The 11,542-nt window shown below is 38.0% G+C and overlaps 1 pseudogene; it reads left to right on the top strand.

The window, feature by feature from the left end:
- Positions 1-8,167: 8,167 nt before the first annotated feature.
- Positions 8,168-10,566, top strand: LOC104657605 (annotated as a pseudogene).
- The last annotated feature ends 976 nt before the right edge of the window (positions 10,567-11,542 follow it).

The following is an 11,542-nucleotide window of genomic DNA, read 5'->3' as shown; positions in this document are numbered from 1 at the left end:
ATGGAATAATAGGCAAAAAAGCATGGAAGGTTTTTAGAGCAGTGCAAATATTCTGTATGATACTATAGTGGTGTATACATGTCATTATACATTTGTTAAAACTTACTGAATGTACCCACTAAGTGTGAACTCTAATGTAAACTCTGGACTTTGGGCAATAATAATATGTCAGTGTAGGTATATCAAGTTTAGGAAACGTACCACTATGGTGAGAGATTTTATGTGGGAGAGGCTATGCACGTGTGTTAGAAGAGGGTGTCAAGGGGTATAAGGGAAATCTCTGTAGCTTCTGCTCAATTTTGCTGTGAATCTAAAACTGTTCTAAAAATGAAGCCCGTTAAAAAACAATTTTAAGATAAAATGTGCAATGAGTCTTACTCTTAAGACTAGTTTCAAAGTGTACTTACATACATCAAATACTAAAAATTCTATAAGAACCATTTTACACTGGGTATGGTGGCTCATACCTGTAATCCCAGTGCTTCGGGAGTCAGGAGGGTTGGTTGAAACTTGGAGTTTGAGACCAGCCTGGGCAACATAGCGAGACCACTGTCTCTAGAAAAAAGAAAAAATGTAAATAATTCAGCAGGGTGAGGCATGCCTGTGGTCATAGCTACATGGGAAGCTGAGGCAGGAGGATCACTTGAGCCCAAGGGTTCAAGCCATGATCATGCCACTGCACTCCAGTCTGGATAATGAAGCAAGACCCTGCCTCAAAAAAAAAAAAAAAGAACCATTTTATATAATTTCATACCAGACTACATAATATCTTTTAAAAGGAATTCAAGGATATGAGTCAGGCTTCTAACTTCATAGCTTCATAGCTTTCTAGTTTAAACGTTTCTATTAGGATAATACAACTACTACTGAGTTGACACTTAATAACCAACAACACTTTGTTAAATGTTTTACATCTATTATCTAGCTCCTCCCCATATCCCTATGAAGTAGATGTTAGTAAAATGTGCAAACTGAGATTAGGTAATGTCTAGAGTTACCCAGCTATCAAAAGATGGGAATCAATCATCATCAAGCTCTCTGTCTGACTCCAAAGTCTCATTCTCAATATCTCTGCTAGCAATACTACCCATTCTACCTCATTTGTTCATGGGTGGGCAAGTACTTCATACTCAATTATTTTAATTTAATGATAACCTCTACAAATCTGTAGCTTCTGCTGAAATACTGGAATATGTTCTGACTTTTTCCCACTTTTGAATAATTGATATTCTACTTGCTTAACTCCAGCATTTGAAGTTATATTTTCTCCAGCATTCTTCTGACTACAGGATTGGCACCACCGCACCACTGGCACTCCTATTTTAGTCTCTGATGTTCCTGCTAATAGATTATCCATCTGTTATTCTGTCATTTTATTGCTATGTAACTATACTACTTTATGTAGCAGTGGACCGAGTCAATGAATATGGGATCTCCAGCAACACGGTGACAGGGTAATTTAGTTAGAAATCTGCCAAATTCAATATCTGATATGCTGTGTGTTTATTTCAAAAATAAGCCAAAAATGATAAGGTTCCTAGTAGTAAGACTGTATAAAACACAAGTTTCAAACAATTGCATTTGTAAAAATATTGGGCATATTCCAAGAATTATACTATAATACTGTGATTTGAAATTTAAAGATTAGAACATAGTAAGAAAAAGAAGTAAAAAAAGTGAAATGGAAGATACTTTTGATAATAAAACAAAGATATATGGAAAGAGAGACAGAAAACGTGTATAGTAAAATTCTATTTAATCCAAACCTAGTAATATTTTCAGAAAAAGTTATTATAAGAAGTTAGAGGAGATGCAGATCTTCCTTGAGAGTACATGATAAGAAAAAATAGGTATTTGTGTGTTAAAACATGATACTAGTAACAAGTTAAAATTTAATCCATGTTTGCTTTTTAAAAGACAAAAATAAATTGAGTTGTATATCCCACAACTAAATATAAAACACAGTTGCAAGTAAACAATATGTAGAGGAAGAAATATAGAATGTGACTACATAAAGATATGTATATATGTAGCAATAAACTAGAAAATGAAAAATAACCCATTATCATTAAAACAAATGAAAAAATATACCTTCAATAAAGACACTAGATGGAAGTTATCATATAAATATTTTCTTTCACATTTTTAAGGAACAGAAAAATTTCATGCTACATAAACTGTTTCAGAACATTTAAAAATTAAAATGTTTCTAATTCATTTTGCTGAAATCATATGGCCCTGAGGTAAAAAAATATATATATATACAAAGGTAATACAAAATAAATAAAATTATGAAACAATTTATTTTATAAATATAGATGAAAAAATGTTTACATCCAAACTCACAAAATTAAACTCAGCAAAATAAACCAGAAATTAATTAAAATAATAAAACACTATGACCACATGAAGTTATTTCCAAAATATGATGTAATTTAATATTTGAAAATCATGCATTAGATCAATGGACTAATGGCAAAAATAATTATTTTGTAAAGGCTGAAAGGGTATCATGAAAAACTAGCATAACTACTTTTGATAATTACTAGATAACTACTAGAAAGAGGAAAACAAAAATGTCTTCATGTCAGTCTTAAGATAATAGCCAAAGGTTAAATGTAAAAAAGGGGGAAATAACATCACTGTTCTTGTTAACTCTTGTTAACTATTCTTTAGTTTGGAAAATATTGTTATTTTGTTTAATAAAAGTGTTGTTTATATTGATGTACAATGAGTTTTTCATTATTTTAAAATTAACATTTAAAAAATCTCAGCTTTAATTTTTATTATGGTAGATATTGATGAATATAACCAATATTAAGAGAAAAGATCTTAAGTACCCTCAGTAATTGTCAAGGACATAAAAATGTGGTCTTCAGGCTAAAAAGTTTGAGAATTGTTCAACTACAATCATGTAGTCACCTCCTAAATTATGAATTGAGTTTTCCCATCACTCCAGAACTTTTCCTTATGTTCCAGGACACCACCTACGAAACTACTATTCTGACTTCTATCACAATATATTATTTTTTGGGTTTTGTTTTGAACTTCAGGTAAAATTACATACTTTTAAAAACCATTGATAATTGTTATCATTTATAAAATGTATTATTTTCAAATATTACACTGTATGTACATTTTTAGAATTAACTTCCCTTGATCATAGTGTTGTGTTGTTTTAATTATTTTCTGGTTTTACGTTGCTGAACTTTGATTTCTTGAAATTTGAATGCAAATGTTTTACGTCTGTATTTGTAAAATAAATGGTTTTATAATTTTCTTTATTTTGTACTATCTTTGTAATTTTTTAATATTAAGGCTATATGATCTCAGTAAAGTAAATATATTTCTTTTATGTTTATATTCCTTCCTTAAACACAATAAAATTTACTCATTCTGTTGCATGTCATTAGTTCATTCTTTGTATTTGTTTGTAACACTACTAGTAGTTCATACTACTACTACCAGGTGGTATTAATTGTGTGAATATACCATCATATGCTTACCAGTTCCCCTGTTAATTAACATCGCATCTTGGTTGTTTTCAGCTTTTGGCTAGTATGAATACCACTGCGATGAACATTCTGTACAGTTATTTTTGTGGACATGTGCACTAATTTATCTTGGATGTATGCCTAGGAGTGTTATTGTCGGATTACAGAAGAGGCATCTACTTAACTTTGTAAGAAATGACTAAACACTTTTCCAAAGTGGTATACCATTTTACGATAGCAATACATGAAAGTTCCTTTTGCTTCACATTCTAGTTAATATTCTAGTGGCCTTATAATAAGATCTTATTGCAGTTGTAATTCCCAAAGAAACAATGGTGCTGAAAACTTTTCCAAATACCTATTGGCCATTTGGAGATCTTCGTTGGTGAAGTACTCATTTAAGTATTTGGACTTTTTAAATTATTTTAGAAAGGAGAGGGTGCAGTGTGTCGTTTTCTTATAGATTTGCAATGGTTGCTTTACTCTGGATGCAAAAACACAGAGAAATCCTTAAAATCTGGGTTTCCAGTGAGATGAGGAATATGTTGTTTCACTACATTAACTGTTTTACACACAAAAGAAGTGCATATAATGTCATGTTGCATACCTTAAATGTGAATAATAACATATCTTTAGAAATAAATTTTTAAGAATAAGAAAATAATTTTTTTAAAAATTTGACACATCATTACAAAAATGGTGTGGTATATGGGTTATAAAACAGCTACATTTTCCCCCTGTATTTGTATCCTATGTTATGTAGTTTTGCTATGCTCTCCCATATAGCATCTGCACTCATACTCCCTGACTCTTGTCCTTGTTTCTAGGCTCAGCTACATAATTTGTTTTGGTTAATGGGATAATAGAAAATATGACGTAACTAGAGGCTTAAAAAATTGCTTGCAAGTTTCCCCTTTCTCTCTTTTCACTGATTCCTTCATAAAAACATGGTGGGATTGCCTTATGGAGGATGATATATGAGGAGCAGTGCTATGTCAGTGTAGTCATTACAGTCAATGATCTGTCTGAGCAGGTAACAGCCAACCAACCCTCAAACATGTGAGACAGCACAGGCAAAATTAATAAAGACTCTTTACCAAACCGCAGCTGACTGCAAATGCATGAGTAAACCCAGACTAGGTAATCACTCTGCCAATCCACTACTGCGAGGTAAATACATAATTATTTTATTAAGTCACTGGGTTTTGTGGTTGTTTGTTATGCAATATGATTGTTGCAATAGATAACTGCTTCGTGGGGACAAATGATTGCATAAAAGGAATTTACACAAATAATGCAAAAAGTATTTAAATGTATTAGTAACCAGGACAATTTAAACTTAATGAATAATGATACAGCTTTTCTCACTCATTATATTGGCAAATACTTTAAGTTTAAAAATATGCAACATAGCCCAGAGAAATGAAAACAATAGTGGGACTATAGTTTGTGATATCTTTTCTGGAAGGCAAATAGACAATATGTAAACATTTAAAATATGCATTCTGAGGCAGACTGCTCAGCCAAAATCAGGTGGGAGCCTAGAAAGTCTCCCTAATGAGGTTATAATGTAAGTGAGTGACCCCTAGCGGTACACATTCCTACCATGGACTGCTGCAATCTTAGCCACCAGAAATCCCCTTAACCCCTGCAAGCCCTAAGAAAAATGTAAGGAGCCTGGAGCTCATGCACTCCCTGAGCTATAAGCATCTACAGCAATGCATCATTTTGAGAGTGTAGCCCACAGCAGAGTACGTCCTGTCTTGTGTCCCAACAGTCTCTGCACCTCTACATCCCTAGATCCCTGCATGCTAATGATGGCTGTTGCTGCCAGGACTAAAGTATAAGTCATTGGCAGCAAGCCCCACCATCCCTGGCAGCAGAGCCACCATGTGTTTACAAGTGCCCTAAGGAAAGGCTACCCTATTTGCAGTTGCCACCTAGGGCCAAAGCATGTACTCCTCAGCTGCTTGTTTATGGCTACTGCTACTGAGAGCAACCTTATACTCTCCAGCAATAGGGGCACACCAAAGCTGCTGCCACTCCCACCTAAGTATTTCACTGGGGGTGTGGAGATCACCTTGTTCCTGCCTACCACGGCCAGCACCTATGGGTACCACTAGAAGGCCTAAGGATAGTTTCACCTAGTTTAGCTCTACAGCCCCCCCCCCCCCAAAATAAACTGCCCAGTTCCCTAGAACATTTCTGAAGCCTAGGTATCACCCTAACCTATAAACTGCTGTTGGGACCTGAACACTCTGACTGGAGCCTGAGGACAAGCTGACTCAACCTGCCATACCACAACTTGCACCAACCTGCATGTATCACCTGCAGCCTGGGGACTGCCCCCACCAACCCCACCAAATCCACTACAAACAAACAACAATGTGAAATGAATGGAAGACAGAGGATTGTCCCATGACTGCTACTGCCACTGTCCCTGCCAGTCCCACTTCCTAGGTCCCCAAGAACACACCAAACAACTCGACCTATAGTTGCCGCTGCTGGTACCAAGCAAACTGCCTGGAAACCTAAGAATTGGCACACCTGGACCCATTAACACCAGGGCCAGCAAACAGTGTCCTGAAGTCCAAGGACAGGCATGCTTGACCTGTCACTGCCACCACGGGCCCCAAGGACTGGCCCAACTGATGACCTATCCCAGCAGAACTTTATAACAGGTCCCAATAACAACTGTATCCTAAGCCACAAAGGAAATCACAGACAACACTGACACTGTTTATAGCTCAATAAATCAACAGAGACTACACTACTGCACACATCCAGATGCAAAGCCAAAGTGCCCTATACAACCAACACCATGGATACATCTTCAGAAAAATGTCCTCCCCTGTAAAAGCAAATTTTAAAAATTGGAAGAAGTGACAGCTATGCCAGATGTACAGATATCAATGCAAGGACACAGGAAGTATGAAAAAGCAAGGAAATAAGAAAACTTCTCTGGCAATAAATTCCAATGAAAAAGAAATTTACACATTTCTAGAAAATAATTTAAAAAATTATATTCAAGAAGCTCAGAGAGATAAAAGAGAACTCAGAAAAACAATAAAAAATCAGAAAAATGAATCAGGATATGAATAAGAAATTTATCAAAGATATATAATCATTAAAAAGAATAAAAGAGAAACTCTGGAATTGAAAATTTTGTGTTGAAATACAAAGTACATTTAAAAGCTTCAAGATTAGACTATGTTGGGAGAAGCTGAGTGTTGGGAGAAGCTCAGGCAGTGCTTGCATGTCTGACATAATGTAAAAGAGTCTTAGAACATGTCCGGGATCCAGGGTCTCAAACCCCTCATGGCCTTTGGAACACCAAGCTCTGTGCTAAAGGGTGGAAGGCAACCCTGACACACCATAATCTAAGCCCAGGGCCTAAAACCCCTCATGGCTTGGATAGATTCCAGGGTTCAGGGCATAAAATCCCTCGTGGCCTCTGGAATGGGTCTAGACTTGCTGACTCCTTGCTTCTAGCCCTCTCATGCTCCTAGATCGATTGTGTTTTAGAATTGGCCATATAAATGCTAAACCATCACAGCTGTAAATCATGTGCTTAATGCAATGCTCCCTTTCAAGCCCACATTCTCACCACCTGTTTCTTTGCTTGATCACCAATAAATAGTCTGGGCCTCCAGAGCTCAGGGCCTTCTCAGCCTCCATACTTGTGTTGGCCCCCTGGACCCACTTTCTCTCTCAAACTGTCTTTTCTCATTCCTTTGACTCTGCCAGACTTTGTCATCCTCGTGACCTGGTGTTGGGTCTGATCACCCCAACAGCCTAGATCAAGCAGATGAAAGAATTTTAGAACTTGAAGACTGGTCTTTTCAAATAAGTCAGTGAGACAAAAATAAAGAAAAATATATTTTTTAAAGATTTTTAAAGATAAGCAAGGCCTACATGACATATGGGACGTTACAAAGTGACCGAACATTTGAATTTTCAGTGCCCCAGAAGGCAGAGAGAAAATGAAAGGGATTGAAAATCTATTCTATAAAATAACAAGTGAAAATTTCCCAAGTCTAGCAAGATATTTACACATCCAGCTATAGAAAACTCAGAGATCACCAAGTCAGCACACTGCAAAAAAAATCTTCTCCATAGTACACTACAGTCAAAATGTCAAATGTCATAGTCAAAGAGATAATTCTAAAAACAGCAATAGAAAAGCATCTAGTCACTCATTAAGGACCCCCATCAGAGTAACAGCAAATTTCTCAGCAGAAACCTTACTGACCAGGTGATGAAGGAATAACATATTCAAAGCGATGTTAAAAAAAAAAAAAAAAAAGTTTAGCCAAGGATACTATACCCAGAAACATTATCCTTTATAAATGAAGGAGAAATAAAGTCTTTCCAAGATAAGCAAAAGCTATGGGAATTAATCAGCACTATACCAGCTCTACAAGAAATGCTGAAGGGAGTTCTACACTTGGAATAAAAAGAAAGAGGTTCTACACCTGGAAGCAAAAGGACAATAACTACCATCATAAAAATCCACAAAAACAGTGGACTGAAGGTTGCACCATGGCTGTGAGCTTCCTAGTTCTCTGCTGCTGCTATACCAGCGACATGGGGTTCCCACAGACCTGGAAATTCCGACCCCTCTTTCTCAACCCAGAGCAAATCGAGACGTCCGGGTGAGAGTTCAGTTGATTACCAAAGACTCATGTTATGTAAGGAAGCCACCAAGAAGAGCAAAGAGAAGGAACCAGAGATGGCTCTTCCTCAGGGACACTTGACTTTCAGGGATGTGACTATAGAATTATCTGTGGAGGAGTGGAAATGCCTGAACCCTGAGCAGAGGGTTTTATACAGGGAAGTGACGTTGGAGAACTACAGAAACCTGGAGTCTGTGGATAGCTCTTTAAAATCCATGATGGAGTTCTCATTAATAAGGCAAAGCAATACAAAAGGGTTCCACACAGGGACATTGGGAAGACATGAAAGTCATCACATTGAAGATTTTTGCATCCCAAAAATCAAGAAACATATTCATGACTTTGAGTTTTAGTGGCAAGACATCAAAAGAAATGGCCATGAAGCACCCATGACAGAAACCAAAGGGTTAACTGGTAGTACAGACCGACATGATTAAAGGCACAGTGGAAATAAGCCTATTAAAGATCAACTTGGATTAAGCTTTCATTTACATCTGCCTGAACTTCACATATTTCAGACTGAAGGGAAAATTGGTAATCAAGTGAACCAGTCTATCAATGATGCTTCCTCAGCTTCAACATCCCACATAATTTCTCGTAGTCTCAAAACCCATATTTCTAAAAAGTTTGGGAAGAATTTCCTCCATTCTTCATTATTCACACAAATACAGGAAGCACACATGAAAGAAAGTCTTTTCAATGTAATGAGTGTGGCAAAGCCTTTAATTATAGCTCACACTTAAGGAGACATCACATAACCCATTCAGTAGAGAAACAATATAAATGTGATGAATGTGACAAAGTCTTTCATCAGAAGCAATACCTTGCATGCCACCATCGGGTTCATACTGGAGAGAAACCTTACAAGTGTAATGAGTGTGGCAAGACCTTCAGTCAGAAGTCTTACCTTCAATGCCATAGACCTTATACTGGACAGAAACCTTACAAATGTGAAGACTGTGACAAAGTTTACAGTTGCAGATCACAACTTAAAACGCATAGGAGAATTCATACTGCAGGAAAAACCATACAAATGTAAGGTTTGTGACAAGGCTTTCTGGGATAATTCATGCCTTTCATGCCATAAGAGAGTTCATACTGGAGAGAAACCTTACACATGCAATGAATGTGGCAAGGCTTTTAGTTGAAAAGCACACCTTGCACTTCATCATAGACTTCATACTGGAGAGAAACCTTACAAATGTAAGGTTTGTGACAAGGTTTTCTGGCATGTTTCATGCCTTGCACAACATCAGAGAGTTCATACTGTAGAGAAATCTTACAAGTGTAATGAGTGTGGCAAGACCTTTGCTCGAAATTCAGCCCTTGCAATGCATAAGGCAATTCACGCTGGAGAGAAACCTTACACATGTAATGAATGTGGCAAGGCTTTTAGTAGAAAAGAAAACCTTGCACTTCATCATATACTTCATACTGGAGAGAAACTTTACAAATGTGAAGAATGTGACAAAGTTTACAGTTGCAGCTCACACCTTGAAAGACATAAAGGAATTCATAATACAGAAAAACCATACAAATGTAAGGTTTGTGACAAGGCTTTCCGGAGGGGTTCATGCCTTGCACAACATCAGAGAGTTCATACTGGAGAGTTCATACTGGAGAGAAACCTTACACATGTAATGAATGTGGAAAGGTTTTTAGTCAAAAAGCAAACCTTGCATGTCATCATATACATCATACTGGAGAGAAACCTTACAGTCTAATGAGTGTGGCAAGACCTTCAGTCAGAAGTCGTTTCTTACAGGCCTTCGTAGACTTCATACTAGAGAGAAACATTACAAGTGTAATGAGTGTGGCAAGACCTTCACTTGAAATTCAGCCCTTGTAATTCATAAGGCAATTCATACTGGAGACAAATCTTACAAGTATAATGAATGTGGGAAAATTTTTAATCAACAATCAAACCTTGCACAACATCAGAGAGTTCATACTGGAGAGAAACCTTACAAGCCTGTAATGAGTGTGGCAAGACCTTCAGTTGGATGTCATCCTTTGTATGCCATCGTAGACTTCATACTGGAGAGAAACCTCACAAGTGTAATGAGTGTGGCAAAGCCTTTAGTGGGCAGTCCACACTTATTCATCATCAAGCAATCCACAGCATAGGGAAGCTTTACAAATGTAATGATTCTCACAAAGCCTTCAGTAACACTACAACCTTTGCAAATCATTCGAGAATCCATAATGAAGAGAGATCTTACAAGTGTAGTAAATGTGGCAAAATTTTCAGACATCGTTCATACCTTGCAGTTCATCAGCAAACTCATGCTGGAGAGAAACCCTACAAATGTCGTGACTGTGGCAAGGTCTTCAGGCAAGTTTCATATTATGCAAAACATAGAAGAATTCATACAGGAGATAAACCTCAAGTGTGATGATTGTAGCAAAGTCTTGACTTCATGTTCACACCGCATTAGACGTCAGATAATCTATACTGGACAGAAATCTTACAAATGTCATATGTGTGGCAAAGTCTTCAGTCCGAGGTTAATCCTTGCAGAACATCAGAAAATTCATTTTTGAGATAATTGTTCCAAATACAATGACTATAGAAAATCATAAAGCTTTAATTGACATTAGAGCCTTCAGCATTGACTTGAGAGTGAGTTGACTTAACACTGAGTTCAAACATTAATGGACATTAACATGTTTATGTTAAGAAGACTGGGGGCCAGGCGCGGCGGCTCACGCCTGTAATCCCAACACTGTGGGAAGCCGAAGCAGGTGGATCACGAGGTCAGGAGATCGAGACCATCTTGGCTAACATGGTGAAACCTGGTCTCTACAAAAAATACAAAAAATTAGCCTGGCATGGTGGTGGGTGCCTGTAGTCCCAGCTACTCGGGAGGCTGAGGCAGGAGAATGGCGTGAACCCGGGAGGCGAAGCTTGCAGTGAGTCGAGATCGCGCCACTGCACTCCAGCCTGGGCGACAGAACGAGACTCCTCCTCAAAAGAAGAAGAAGAAGAAGAAGAAGAAGAAGAAGAAGAAGGAGAAGGAGAAGGAGAAGGAGAAGGAGGAGGAGGAGGAGGAGGAGGAGGAGGAGGAGGAGGAGGAGGAGGAGGAGGAGGAGGAGGAGGAGGAGGAGGAGGAGGAGGAGGAGGAGGAGGAGGAGGAGGAGGAGGAGGAGGAGGAGGAGGAGGAGGAGGAGGAGAAGGAGAAGGAGAAGGAGAAGGAGAAGAAGAAGAAGAAGAAGAAGAAGAAGAAGAAGAAGAAGAAGAAGAAGAAGATTGGTCCGGGTGCGGTGGCTCACGCCTGCAATCCCAGCACTTTGTGAGGCCAAGGCAGGTAGATCACCCCCACACCTGGCTACGGGAGGTGGAGGCTGTTGTGGGGGCGGGGCCTGGTTAGA

This window comes from Rhinopithecus roxellana, chromosome 19, assembly GCF_007565055.1.
Source record: "Rhinopithecus roxellana isolate Shanxi Qingling chromosome 19, ASM756505v1, whole genome shotgun sequence".
Lineage (NCBI taxonomy): Eukaryota > Metazoa > Chordata > Mammalia > Primates > Cercopithecidae > Rhinopithecus > Rhinopithecus roxellana.
Note: the sequence above shows the minus strand (reverse complement) of the source record. Positions and strands in the feature narration are given on the sequence as shown.